General features: G+C 37.5%; 1 protein-coding gene across 18 annotated transcripts in view; it reads left to right on the top strand.

Annotated features, from left to right (window-relative positions):
- Positions 1-15458, top strand: part of MYT1L (myelin transcription factor 1 like) — a 301101-nt gene that overhangs the window by 251638 nt on the left and 34005 nt on the right. The gene's annotated exons all lie outside the window — the stretch shown is intronic.

Genomic DNA, 15458 nt, shown 5'->3' with positions numbered 1-15458 from the left:
CTGCATATCAGTACCTCTGATGCTGTGAAATGTTCCATGCAGGCACAACATTGTTTGCATGAAGCACCTTGCAGAATCAGGGCCTTAGTAAGTTTTCAATACCATGAAATGCTCTGAAATTAGAGGCTTCATTTGCATAGTGACATATATAATAACCAAATAGTTTATGGCCTTTTTCTTTATGTACTCAACTATTTTAAACAAAAGCTATTGATAGCTGTACTTTTATACTGTTTGAGTTTTAATCAGTATTTAAAACCATTTGCCACTTAGTTGTCACCCAAAACAGTCTCAATTCCAGTAAACATTCACTGAATTAGAGTAATTTTTTCAAAACAACCTGTGTGACTTAAGAGTCTAAACTTTGTTTTCAGAAGAAATGTAAGTGCCGGGCATCTATATCATTGCAACTTCTATATGCCTAACTTTGAAAGTGGAATTCAGTGTCTGCAATAACAACATAGGCAGTTTTGAAGATACAACCCATAGTTCCTAAGCTCTCCACTAATCGCCAAATATTTCAGTGTGAACGTTTATTTGGCAGTTCATTTTAATTTTCAAAACTTTTCTCTTGTCAGTCATTCCAGTGCCATTCTGTGCAGTCACTAAGCAGCTATTCTGAGAGGAGCACTTAATTGTGATTAATTATCAATGAATTTGCTTAGTTATGTTAATATGCCCAATGAATCTCTCTAAGGCCTCCTTGTCTTGGAGTCTTTCCATTTGTATAGTTGCCTCCGCCTTCCTTGGGTTTGGTCATACTTCTTTGTCACTGAATGTGTCCTACATAATTAATCTCATTCAGCCTGTCATTTGCTCGTATTCAATTCAAGGGTCTTTGGCACAATTTGGTTATTGTGCAAACTGCCATTGTGATGTTGATCATTTTTGCTTCAAATCAACAGATCATAACCAATTTCTCATTCCATCCAGATCCTCAAAGATCTGCAACATGATGCTGTGGTATACCCCAAGTGCTGAGGCAATCCCTATGGGAAGTTGCATAAACTAAACAGTTGCTAAAAGGGGATTAAAAGTGCAGTGTTTTGCACTTTCTGTGTTTGGTCAGACTTGCCAAAACCCTTTAATATATACCCCAAAATAAAAGTAATATTGTCACTCAAAGTCCTGAATATGATTGTCCGGATCCTCAGTTGGTGTAAATTAGCATAGCTCCATTGCCTTCAGAGTTACGCTAAGATACAACAGTGATGATCTGGGCAGATGCCCTCAGCTGCTCTCTTGGGTTAGCATTCATGTTTGATTGCCTGATTTAAATCTTTTGAAGTTATAAACTTCCTTGCATTGTTTGGTTTCTTAAAATGGCCAATTGCTAACTTGATTACTTGGTGTCTGTATCTGCACAGTAACATCTGATTTTGCCATGCAGTCAAGTTCACCCCTTTATTTTTATCTCAGTGCTATTGGGACTTTATGTGGCACACATTTTTTGCAGCACTGTAGTATCTATATCTCAAAAATATCCCATATCCCTCATAAACACCTCATCATAATATTCTTTTACAATATTTTTTGTATTCCCAGGAAGTGGAATTTACATTTGCTCATCTGCATGTAAAAACTGCTCTTCTACCCTAACACACACAGAATTTCCACTGCTTCAAAGTCTGCTGATTTCTCTCCTTCCACAGATAACGACACTGTGCTCTTTCAGCATGGGCTCATTTGGTGTACACTGTGTGAAACAACCATAGATTTTGAGGAGTATTTTAACACTGGCCATCATTAATTATTTTTTATACGCTTGACTGTGCTTACACTGCACTCAGCTCTAGTGTATCTATCTGCAGTACTGCAGTATCTGTTTTCTGTAATAAAATAGAGCCAGAGGAGGACTGCAGTATAAGCATATTACTGTTGTTATCCATTTTTTTTTTGGACTGTGGTAAAAAGGAAAAAAAGACAGACCCTTAAAAAAAAAAAATCTAAATAAATTATGCTTAAGATGCCATTTCCAAAGTTATACTATTTACATAGTTTCATTAAAATGTTCAGCTATAAAGTAGTCAATCAGAGTGATATTTAAAAAGCCATCTTCAGGCTTCAGAGTTAACGGTACACGGGATGAATGGAATCTAGTTTCTAAATTTTCAAACTGCAAATTAATGGGGATAGCATTATGAAAGCATATGATCATCTTAAAAGAGCTATAAATATAATTTATTCCAAAGAGATTAGATACTGGAGCACTTCTATATTAAGTAGGAAAGGAATCAAATCATATAGAAGCAGTTTATAGGAAAACCAAGCCATAGTCTTTTATTTTTTTCTTTTCTTTTCCATTATTTCTTTTTTTTTTTTTTTTTACAGGTAGAGAACTACTTTTTTCCAGGCCATTCAGTCTGGCGCTTTTCTTGAACACACAATTAATGCAAAAAGCATTTTAAACCAGATGTTGTAGAAAATCACAATTTACTCATTTTGCCTGTAAAACTATGAGGTTAGGGATTTTGTTTGCTCGTATAAAGTGATGGTAGCTAAAAGAACCAAAATGGCCCTGTATGAAATGCAGTTTACTGAATGCTGAATTCAGAGTTTAATAGGTAAACAACATAAAATTTACTTTTTGGCTATATGATCTGAATCTATCATTCAGTCATGAAATAGACATGATATCAGACAATAGATATAAAAATGAAAAAAAACCCAAAAACATTTCTTACAAATATTTGTATATTTTGCTTTTAAATACCAGGGTTATTCTTTAAAAGGGAGTGAATTCAGTATCTGCTATTTTAACTGCTGTGCATTTCACAAATAAGTTTTAATTTAAAAGCTGTAAATGTTGGGTATGCTGGACACTGCAGAGGTAAATCACTGGTTTTGTTCCCCATGAATAAGACTTACAAGCAAATTATGGAAAAAATAGGCAAATCATAAAAATTGATATGAAAAGAACTGAATAATTTTAAAAAAATTATAGATTATGGGTTTCTCCTCAAGGCTTCTCCAGGAACCATTGTAGGTGCTGATTTGTTTTCCTCTGATGCACTAATCAAGAAACATCTGTCAGGAAAGCGTAAGTATGTTCCATAAGTATAGGTGTAATGGAGGAGGGGCAAGGGCCTTTTTTTTAATAATACCCAATACATCTGTTGTGACTTCACTGTGAACAATCTGAAAGAATGGAATTATTAAGAATTTTATTTCAGTATTTTTAAAGCCAGTTAAGGTTTAATCCTCAACACTTCCATTTATAGAAAAAGACCTTCAGCGGTTCTAAGTCTCTCCTGAGACCTGATCCAAAGCCCTCTTAAATCAATGGAAAACCTCCCACCATCTTTAGCTGGCTTTGGGTTTGAGATTATGTTCTGTACCTTTGAAAAACTTTCCCTGAGCAGCATGTTTTTAATGGAGTGACAACAATATTCCAAGGCCAAATTCCATGCATGCATGAGCAAAGTTTGCACTCTTTACGCTTGACAAAAGCCATTTCTGGTTGATACTGTCATAGACAGAGTCCTATCATTAGTTGTTTTAGAAGAAAAAGGTATTTTTAAAGTATTATTTAGTCAAATATTGGCAAGGAAATTACTTAACTTCTGTTTGAGTTTATATTTTAGTTTAATACAGTAAACTTCTGTAAATTATAAGTAATATTTAACGCACATGAAAGGTATCTGTCTACTAGTTTATATGCAAAACATGTATCCAGAATACAATGTTTTAACCATAGTTTACGTGATTTTAATTCCATTTTTACAAAGTTTGGTATTAACTCTAGTGAACCCAGAGTAAATGCTACTGATTCAAAAATAGGTGACTAGTAAACATGTCAGGACCACATATCTCTAAATTTTGCAAAAATTCTTGTGAATGTTAACCAATGTGTTAATAATGTGTCTTATGAATGTTACCACAGGCCAAATGCATTTTATATCTTCATATAAAGTCTTATGTAATCAAATGGATCTCAAAAATAGTTTTACTCCTTCTTAAACTTTAAAAGACATTTCAAGATAGTGGGATTGTATTTAAGGTTAAGAAAAACTTTTTTTTTGTTTGTTCATGTCAGTGAAAATACTTTCCAAAGGTAAATATAAGAAATAAGGTATTTATCCAAAGGGTATTTTCTTCTTATAAATTTCCCTCACCATAGAAATGGGAAATTGTCAGTTTCTGAAGAATCTGGATTGCCAATGGATTACATTCTGTGCAAGAAATAGATACAGTCCACAACAATGAGCACTGGGAAGTGGCAACCTGTTGGAGGCATTTCTGTAAAATGTAATTTGCAGGGTAACATGTTCCACGGTCTCGCAGTTGACTTTCCTGTGATGCTATATTTGTCTTGAAATCAGTGTTTTTCCCTTTGCTTGAAAGGATGCTGAAAGTGGAATTCTGCCTACACCTACTTCATGCCTGGAGGTTAATAAGGTGCTCTTCTTCTTCCATGTCATGTATAGCTGAGGATCACCACCTCTGAGCTAATCAAAACAGAGAATTTGTGTTTCAGCTGTGTTCCTTGTCAGGAGGCAGTTAATTAACAGGCATGTTTGTAAGGACAGTGATTCTTTTAAAATATTTTGTCAGAGTTTGAATCCAGGATTTACTCTGGAAAAAAAAAGAATGTTTTGGCTTTTCTTTGCCGGCCTGAGAAAAAGTATTAATCAATTTTTAGACAAGATCTGTACCAACACTAACCTAATGAATTAGAAGTCAGAGTAAGGAGCAGTAAAAAGATGCTCAGGGCTGTTTGGCTGTAAGCACACAAAACCAACAGGTGATTTTGCAAAAGATATGTATTGCTTTAAAAAATCAGAGGGAAACCTTTTTCTTGTAAAAATCATGTAAGGCAGAGTTGTTTGTTAGCCTCTCAAGGCTGCTTTTCTAATTTTGCAGTGCATGAGAGCCTGAGCCCTAAGGTATAATAGAGCATGAGCACTTTCTCTCCCTGCCTGCATTCCCAACTGGGCGAAGTGTTTCTGGGCAAGCGAGCTGTTTTCTACACTGCAGTATGCAGTCGCACAGTGCCATTGTGCTGTACAGCCATTTATCCCTGTTTGTAACCTCTGACCTCTCCAGCAATCTGCACAGCTGTTTAGGAAACTATTCCTGCAGCTATTAGACTGTGAAATTAAAGTGGCTCTTTCATGAAATGTTTACAGTGTAAACCAAGCTTGTACTGCCTAATCTTATGGGAGCTGCAGAAGGGGAAATTGTACAAAAGCATGGGCTTTCTTCCTTTGTTAAATTTAAGGAGAAAGTAAGAAGGGCCAAAGTAAGAAAAGACACCAGAGCATATCGCATGACGATAAAAAGCACAATTCATTTTCAAGTGCTTTACTTAATGATACCCTAGAATGTTCTTATGAAGCTGGAATTATTACTTAAGTGCTGTTCAATACAGTCTCAGATTCCAGCACAAGAAAGAATAGTTTATCTTGGAACAGTTTTAATGGTCTTATCTGAGCTTCCTGCCCTCGCTGAAGGAATGTCTCCTTTGTTCACATAATGTGCGATCTGCCTCATACAGTCTGACAGGTTACGGTGAAATGGTAACAATTTCAGGTTATTGAATATCGTACTAAAAGCTCTGTTGTTTCTTTTACCGCTACCCAGACAGCTGCAACATCCTTTCGGGATGAACAGAAACTCTGAAGCAGAGGCAGATGGATGCCGGGAGTAGAAACTGGGAGTGTTATGTCAGGCACACAGTCCCTCTCACTGTTCAGGACATTTGGTGTGATCTACTTTATCTGCCGTGCTGAGAATTTCTGAGCTTTCATTAGCTCTGTAAACTAGGCTTCAAAGTCATCACTTTCGATTGTTGAAAAGAACATATACAAACAAATATAGAAATATTTCAAATATATACAACTATACAAAGAAATTGATTGATGATTGAACTTGAACTGTCAAGAAGGAACTGAAATCAAGTAGAAAGATGATGGTTGATCTTTCTGGAAATGAGCCTGAATCTGTACTGCCAATAGGAGGCCAAACAGTGTGCTGCCTCATACAGTTTTTAAGATGTATTAACAAATTACAAGATCATGTAGGCAGGGCACTCCAATTGTTACCTAATCCAAACTCCTGCTCAGACCAAGCCCAGTTGGGGCAGGTAGCTCAGGACCTTGTTCAGTCAATTTTTGAGTATCTCTAAGGTTAGAGTTCCCACAATCCATGCCAGTGTTTGACCAATCTGATGGTATTTTTTTGTCATTTATAATAAATTGGGCTTTCCCATGCTGAACCTTGTCCCCATTTCTCTTATTCTTCAGCTGTGCAGCTCTGACAAAACTTTATCTATGCCTTCACCACACCATCCTGTTATGTATTTGTAGACAGCAATAAGATTTCTTAGACTGTTCTTCATAAGAATGAATAAGCCAGCTCTCTCAGCCTTGTATATCAAATGCCCCAGGCCCATAACCGTCCTGCAATGTCTTTCAGCAAAGCAAACTTGCAGCTTAATGTTTGTAGTTCTCAGAGGGCTGGGAAGAATACAAAAGACTGTACACTCCTAAGTGTTACTTCATTAGGCCTGATTTGTCTGCCCACTGTCTACCATCTGAGACTAGCTCAAGGCAGTAGGATGGAGTATTTGTATGGGTGGGCAGAGCTGTGGTCATGCCCAACCTGTCCTCCTGGCAGACAGGTTCATGACTAAACCTGCACTGGAATTTTTCCCTTCAGTATTAATTAGGTCTTGCTTAACGTTGCAGGTAAATGGTAAATTAGGGCTCAAGTAAATGGTAGAGTTATACTTAATAGTCAGGGTTGATGGAGCCTGAGCCTTAAGTCAATCACAGGAACAATTAGAACAAGTCTGAAACATTTTCAAAAATGAGTATAAACTCATACAGAAAATCAGCAACAAAACTGGATTTCCCTTAGCTGTATTGTTCATTAGCCTTCTTACTAGACCAGACTGCCTCTCACAGTCTGATAGAATTCACACTCAGTATTTTCACATTTCCCCACTTGGTCTTCTGACAAATGTTTTTAGGCCTAGAGGAAAAAAGCTGCTTGTTTTCATGAAACTAAAACTGAAAGATTTTACTCTTTTGCTGTTGACTCTTCACCCCCAAAATAGAAAGTAGTAACTCTGCTTTATCTATCTGGGAAAGCAAAACCCTTGAGAGTTTGCTCCATTTATCCAAATGTTAACCTGGATTGTTAAAGCCACAGACTATATGAAAGCTGTTAATTTGTTTCCTCTGCTTTTAACAGTCTTAATCTGATTGATAGCTTATATCAGTGTTTCTTGGGGTCAGTGTTTCTGACCATTTTGAGTATTCCAGATTCATAGATTTTGAAGTCATCCCTAACCTCCAGGAAACTCTCAGGAAGTGACAGAGTCAAGGTCATACTCTTGTGCCCACCAGACCTGTTGGTAATTGCTTCACCTGGGAGAAGATATATGAAGCAGATATATGAGCAGAGCATGGGAGAAGCAACAACATAGAGACAACAATTCAAGAATTATGCTATTGATAATTTTATGACATTCAAGGCAACCAACAGGCTACCGAACTCTTATCAGAGGAAAAAAATCCTTAAAGACTGCATTTTCAAAGCACTCACTATTTGGCTTAAATTTAATTTAATTTTGGGCTGACACTTCCATATATATCATAAACAGAAAAGTTAGGCCAGTTGTACATGCTTTTGAAGGCAGCTTTTAAGGTGAAGAAAACCAAAATGCTATACCTGTGCCACTGTCCTCAAGTGCTCCGCTCGGACGCATTTTCACACACTGGGAACAAGAAAAATCATGTTACTGGCTGTTTTGCAGATCCTGACTGGACCAGTCTTGCTGTTCAGTGTCTGAGTGGCAGATATTCCTGAGGGGCTTGTGGTTCCCATACTAATAGACCAACCAGGAATTCTAGGAATAGGACGTTCTTCTTCAGAAACAAATGTGTCTACCCAAAATTACTGAAAAAAGCCCATGTGTTGTTTTTTTTTCCCCTAAGCATAGCATTATTATAATAGCATTATTATTATTAATAATAATGATTATTATTACTTGGGCCACAACAACCCCAGCACTAAAGGCTTGGAGAAGAGTGGCTGGAAAGCTGCTCAGCAGAAAAGGACCTGGGGTGCTGATTGATGGCTGCTAAACATGAGCCTGCAGTGTGCTCAGGCAGCCAAGAAGGCCAACAGCATCCTGGCTTGGTTCAGAAATAGTGTGGCCAGCAGGGCCAGGACAGTGACCATCCCCCTGTACTTGGCACCGCTGAGGCTGCACCTCGAGTACTGTGTTCAGTTCTGGGCCCCTCATTACAAGAGTCATACTGAGATGCTGGAGCAGGTCCAGAAAAGGACAACAAAGCTGGTGAAGGGCCTGGAGCACAAGTCCTATGAGGAACAACTGAGGGACGTGGGGGCTTTAGTCTGGAGAAGAGAGGCTCAGGGGGGACCTTATTGCTCTCTACAACTATCTGAAAGGAGGTTGTAGTGAGGTGGGGGTCTGTCTCTTCTCCCAAGTAACAAGTGATAGGACAAGAGGAAATGGCCTCAAGCTGTGCCAGGGGAGGTTTAGACTGGATATTAGAAAAAATTTTCTCACCAAAAGGGTTGTCAGGCATGGGAACAGGCTGCCAGGGAAGTGATGGAATCACTATCCCTGGGAATATTCAAAACCCATGTAGATGAGGCCTTTAGTGACATGGTTTAGTGGTGGACTTGGCAGTCCTGGGGTGATGATTGGACATGATGATCTTAAAGGTCTTTTCCAACCTAGCTGATTCTATGATTCTGTGATTCTGTTAGGAGACAGAGATCTCACATGGCTTTGCTCCTAGTTGTTGGGGATGTTCTCTTAAGGCTGTCTTCTCCTGCATTTTTCTCCATGCCTCGATCGTTTTATGTTAATCCTTCACTATAAAAATGAAGCTTTTTTTCAAACGGTGAGGTGTTTGGAAACGAACATTTAAATTTGAATATGTTGGAACTGATTCATTCCTGGTGCCAGGAAGTGCTCTCTACGGCGGGGAGGGGATCTGCAGCTGGCCGATGCTGCCTCCAAGGCAGGCGATGCTGGCAGGAGAGAAAGCGTGGGCAAGGTGCCCAGGGAGAGAGCTGATTCACAGCTTCCCCCTGGCAGATTCTGCGAATGGAGCACCCCCTGGGTAGTGCACAGAAGCTATTTCACATTAGGCACATACCATGCCTTTGGCAACTGGCATGTTAGGCGGGTTAAGCTGGTGCTAGATGTGAGAACAGCGGGCAGCACGTCATGGCACTTGCTGCTGGGAAGCTGGGAAGTCCTGACTGCTAGCAGAACTGGCAGCATGCAGAGGTGGTAACTGAAGGCACAGGAATATTTTTCTTTTTTTTTAAAGCAGTATAATTAGTTTAAACACATCATGTGTATCTGTGCATTCGAGTGCACAGCAATATTTTAAATGCCAGCATGATGCATTTAGACTACTTATAGGAAAATGGATTTTAGTGTAATTAAAAAACATATCATGTTCTTTCTCAGTCCCACACAGTTCAAAAAAATGCAGAAATGCAATACAGATAATACCAGCAGCTAAGGACAGAAAAATTGTACATGCAGAAAGTCAGGGAATTAATTAAATTTTCCCTAAGGAGAAGAGTATGCAGTCAGCCATCCCCAGTTTAGAACCATTCAGTTGCTGGGGATTTCTAAAGGCAGCGAGAGAGACAGAGCAATCTCTCAGAAGAGACAGAAGAGACTGAAGTAACTCCACGAAGCCTTTGAGCCAAAATTATTTTAGTCTCATGCCTGGACTAGCTCCATAAGCCTGGCATCATTCCCTCATGGATAGAAAGACTGTAGAGTGAAAGTGGAAAAAACAAATCCTTCCATTCTACACTTCTTTCCAATCTCCAACCTGCACTTTTACATATGAAAAAGTAGTAATTGGCACTTTTGCTAAAACTAAATTTGTGTGATTAAGTACTCTTTTTAGTTAGGCTGAACACCGGGAAATAATTAATAAATGAATTAAATTTAACTTACTTTTTATTTTCAGCTTACAAATCTTTATGAGCCTTTGATATTCATAAAGATCTAACCTCACATGCTTTTGGGGGTATATTTGTGAGGACTAAAACATAGGTTTAGCCTTGAACATACAACCATAGACTGAAGATCCACTGAAATATTCATTATCTGCATGCCAGTCCCACAAAGTTTATGTTGCTTCTTGAACCAATTCACATGAGCTTCAAATGAGCTCTGAATGTGATTTTCAGAAGTACCTACTGCTAGTCTGGGTCTGCTGCTTTTGAAGCCATGATAAAGCTTACAAGGACTTTAACAAAAATAAAAGAGTGTAAGATGGTACTTAAAATGACTCATTGTGTCTTGGCAGCCAAGAAATTCTATGCTAACACATAAACACAGCGTTTTCTCCTCTGACACAAGGATGCAATGCGTAGCCAGTCGTCTCAGCAATGTGAGAGGACCACAAGCAGTGCACACTATGGGAAAGATAAAATCAGCTGGGAGAAAAGAGAAGGAGGACAAGAAGGGTGATGAAAGAAGAGATAATGGAAAGAAACAACAAAGACGAAGAAAGAAGAAAGAACTGTTGACTTCAAGGTTATAAGAGATCATGAAAGGAAGGAAGGATGAGGGTGGAACAGAGAATGAAGACATCAGCTAAAGGGGACAGAATAAAAAGAAGCAAAATGAAGAGAGTGAAAAATTAAAAGTGACAACAAGAGACAATGAAGAAGGAAAAGTATCTGGAAAAGGAAGTAGAATGTGGAAGAGAAACACTGAAGAGGAATATAGGTGGAAAGCAAAGAAAAGGGCAGAAGCAAATGGAGGCTCTTGCTCTACTGTGGAAAAGAATAACAGATTGAAAGTAGGGAGAAAGAAGCATCAGGAAATAACATGGAAGGAGTAAAATAAAGACTGAGGAAGTACGTAGATGTGTAGCTTCACTGAGGGAAATTAAAAGAAAAAATACATCCTAACAAAACCATTTTTCACTGCGAAGTTACAGATAGGTTGTGCAAGTAGAGGGCTTCTGTCTAGGCATCAAAAGGAAGTATCAACCATTAGGAATTCAGAAGTCAAATGCTATGGTAAAAAAATAGACAATAAAAAACAACAGGGTAAAAGTAGAAAAGCATCTGTGGTCCTGCTGGAATTAGAACAGACAATGATTTTTTTTCTGTGTCTTCATGAGGAAAAGGATCAGCAGCGTTCCCACTTCACATACTTAATTAGAGCTTGACAATCTACCAAAATATCTGGCACTGAAAATAAGATATAAAGATTTACACCTCCAGATTGCTTTCACAGAGCTGGCTAGAACAGTAATGGCTGGGAGGCATTGCTCTGACTGCTCAGAAAGGTAAAGGCAAAATGAGTTGCTGGTTTCTGTCCAGTTCCTGCTAAATAGGTGTTTTCACAGCAATAACCACAACCCTGACTGTTACTGGCACACCTGTGGCCAAAAAATCTCCACTGAGGACCACACAGCTCTGTTTATGATGTCCTCACCCTGGAGTGCTCCCTTCAGGTTAGTGGTGAGTGGCATACAAACTGGAGGAAAACTTGTTTTCTATTTTGGCATCTTACATTGTTACAAAGGGGACTTTTTTGCCAAGAGCTGCAAACCTGTTGTTTTTTGACAAGCACTCAAATTCCTAGAGGTGTAGACATACAAGAAACTTACCACACCTTACAGAAAACTCCATTTCTTAATTTAACAAAGGGTCTAATCCCTTTCTCTTTCTTGTCCATTCCCCTTTTTTTCTCTTTCCTCACATATTCAATTCAGGGAACTGCAAACACAGTATCATTCATTACATGTTTACTTTTGTAACTTTTTGTTTCTGGACTGCCTGACTAGGAAAAATCCCAATATTTTGTTTATGAATCTACATGTGGTTTCAGAAGACATATGGCTCTGTAGCCTCAAACAGAGCAGTAAATAAGAATCTGTACTTCTAGCCCATTTTCCTCTCCTGTGTGAAGTCACTTAGCCTCTCTATGCCCCAATTTTCCTCTGCCACATTCATCCTTTTTTCAAAGCAGTATTGTGAGATTTAACTATAAAATAAATACATAATAATAGTTTATAAAAATACTTCCAGATCTTCAGATGAAAGATAGACATGCAAAGCGTTACTGTGTCTGTCTTCCAGCTTCCCAACCTATGAATTTCATTCCTGGCACTTCAGTCAAATAAAACAGAACCTCAAATACATGGAAACCAACAGACAATAAAAAATTCTACATTCTGCTATGAAAAAATCCCACAGGAAACAATTATATTTTTCTAGCCTTTCTGAACCTTCAAAAGAAAATCACACCTCTACTATAGAGATTGACAGCATGGTCAAAATAAAACTATGGGAAAGAATTTTCTATTAAATCCTAGTTCTTTTGCAGTGTGGAAAATTCTGAAGAACCTTTTTGAATTTTTGCACAACTTACTGGTTTATTCCCCCATTCAATTCAATCTGATTTTTCTTTTGCGTTCCTTCTGGTTCCAAAAAGCCATTGTCATTATGTAGTAAAATATCTAAAAGGAAAAGAAAAAAAGCAAAATGTTTTCATTATATTACAGATTACTATATCTTTGTTTTATCAATATGTTTTAGAAAGAATTTATGTTTTAAAATAGATTTTAAAAGTAAGTCAACCAAAGCTATACACAATAATGAGGACAAAACTACCTCAGTTCTGTCTTTGCATGTTTGTGTAACAGCCTGTTTGGTCTCATATTAGTTGAGCTATAAATCTAAGTACGTAAACTACATGTAAGCTTACCTAGCTCCTGTAGACCTAGATAAAAGCCTAGGAATACAGGTTTAAAAGTGGATTTTATTTGTAGTCTGCTATTGCTATGTGAGCTGTTTTTGTTTTGTTGGTTTTTGGTTTTGTTTTTGGTTTTTTTCTGAGCTGAACTTGCAGCAAGACTTTTAAGCTTTGGCGTTTGGAAGAACCCTCCAGGAGCTCATTTGGACATTGCATCCATTTCCTCCTTGGTCCCAGAAACCTCCCTAAGTATCTTCAGCTGTGAAAAGCCTTTTTTAATTGCTGCTCCTTTCCCTGGTGAAGAATGGATAGTGGGGTTTAAGTGTATTTATCTCAGTTTGACTCTCACCTTTTTTTTCATTCCTGCTATTGAATCTAAGCCCGATACTGAATCCAGCTGCCACAGCTGTTGCTGTTCTGCTGCCTGCCCAGCTTCCTGCTTATGTTTCCAAAATAAGCTTCTCTGGGATGGTCTGTGAAATGAATGGGACATCAAAGCATTTCTAACTGCATTCCCATTCACTGACCAGCTCTTTCTTTTACTGGGTGGCTTGAATTTGTGGTAAAGCGCTAGTGTTATATGTTCTGAGCTTCACTTTTTACAGGGTGAGTTCCTTTTGTCACCTTATTTTTTACAGTACTAAAACACTTCTTTTGCTGCAATAAGCTATTACATAGAGTCTACAAATAAGCTTCTGATCCTGCCAAATTACATTCATTTTAAGTAAGTGGGAAAACTGTGTATCTCTTTCTCCACTTATTCCGATATTCATTTTCAAGAGTTTCATATCATTTGCCTCTTATAAGCACCTGTACATACATTTTCTGGTATTGTTACATGTACATACGATTGGTTAAGTCAAATATGTACAGGTAGTAGTTGATATTAGAGTATATGCAAGTCCTATGGATGATGATTCAGACATTCTGAAAATACAGACTCACTATTCGAATAGTACAAGGACTAGTAGTTATCTCCTTGTCTAATCTGCTTAGGATAGCAAATAAATACTGTAATAACTTTATAGTTGAAACAGACTGCTGTATATCTGCATCTTATATTTCACAGTGGTTATAAGCACTTCTCATAGAATGGAAACAGTAAACAGAAATGTTCCAGGGTTTTAAAATGTTCTTGCTAACTGCACTAAACTCTGGTTTCTTCTGTTACATTTAGGTCAATATAAGATTATGAGATTTGAAAACAAATATTATAGAGCCAAAATCAAAATCTGAAAGGTCTTTCTAAAATCCTTGCCTACATAAAAAAATCTCTTCTGGTTTAATCAAAAGTATGATTTTAAACTGATGTGACTGTACAGAGGCCTTTGTGAAGATTCTCAGTTCAATTTACAACAGGATGATTTCTTCTTTAGCTTCAATGCTTAAGATTATTTTTTTTTAATGACACAGAAATAAGCTAGATTTTTAAATTGTGGAAGACTGTCCAAATGGTTGAGGTGTAATGATCTAATTTTAAGACTGATTGATTGGATATACTGGTGCATCTTATAAATCCTGTTTGTTAAGACACTCTCAATCATGCCTTCCTGTAGCAAAATTCTTGAAAAAGATGAGAAAAAACATTGTTCAGTTTTAATAATAGCTTATTCTTGAAAGGGTTCAAAGATCTGTAGAGGAAAATGGTGGCTTCAAATAGCACAGGTTCATAAAGAAGGGATTCTTGCAGTACCTCAGACAGAGTGCAGAAGCGCAGTCTCATGGCTCCTCATTCTTTATTCATTTAAATGCCATGGGCATTTAAAGCCAAAGTTTAGTCAGTTCCTCTCTCTGCAGAACCCAAAACATTTGCCAAAAAATAAAAATTAAAAAGTAGTGAGAACATCTAAATACTTAGATATTAATTATTTAAAATATAAAACCCTTGATATAAGATGCCCTAACCATTTCTTTTTTAATTTAAAGAAATATCCAGAGCTTGTTTTAGCAATTTGAAAACACAGAAAAGAATGAATAGTAAAGGCCATACAGACTGAACTATGACTTCTTCACCCAGGGCCATATTTTTATCTAATTTGTGTCAGAAGAACCAATGCAAAATGAGGGGGTTTGTCTTTCTACAAGCAAAAAGATTGATGTATGATGTTAGCCTGTATATTGGTCTTTAAGATATTAAGAGTCACAGTAATACTTGTGCCTTCTAGTCAAGATCATGATCTTGTGCTTGGTCCTGTGCAAAGACATAAAGCAAGAGAAAAAGAGAATTGTCTTTAAGGATGTTGTTTAGACTTCTTGTCCAAAGTGCACATGCTGCTGGTTATATAGAAGAGAAACTTCACTGACATTGAGCCCCAGTGGCTTTACCAGCTTACATCCTGGAAGTGCTATTATAATGTTTTCTATAGAATAACTGAACTAGTTCAGATGAAGATCATGAGAACTCCATTTAAAAAATTCCAGTTTAATTTATCTCTTCCAAGGTTGCATTTGAAGTTTGGATCTGCTGAGCTCCTCAGAATTAGATAATGCTTACTGGCTTTAAAGAGCTAAATTTCAGCTTAATGGAACATGACAGCCCCATTGTACTTAACTCTGGGTTGCTTAATTCCTGATTTTAAGAAACTTTCAAGTCTCTGCAGAAACCTTTGTGAAACAAAAGTTTACCAGTATGGGCCAACTTTGAGGAAAGCACACATATCGCTAAAGGGGGAAAGCCAAAGTCTGCATGAATTTTGGATTCAAATAGTGGAAGAATTCAATGTTATGGAAATCT

Source organism: Strigops habroptila, chromosome 6 (genome assembly GCF_004027225.2).
Source record: "Strigops habroptila isolate Jane chromosome 6, bStrHab1.2.pri, whole genome shotgun sequence".
Lineage (NCBI taxonomy): Eukaryota > Metazoa > Chordata > Aves > Psittaciformes > Psittacidae > Strigops > Strigops habroptila.
This window is presented reverse-complemented; position numbering and strand designations above follow the sequence as displayed.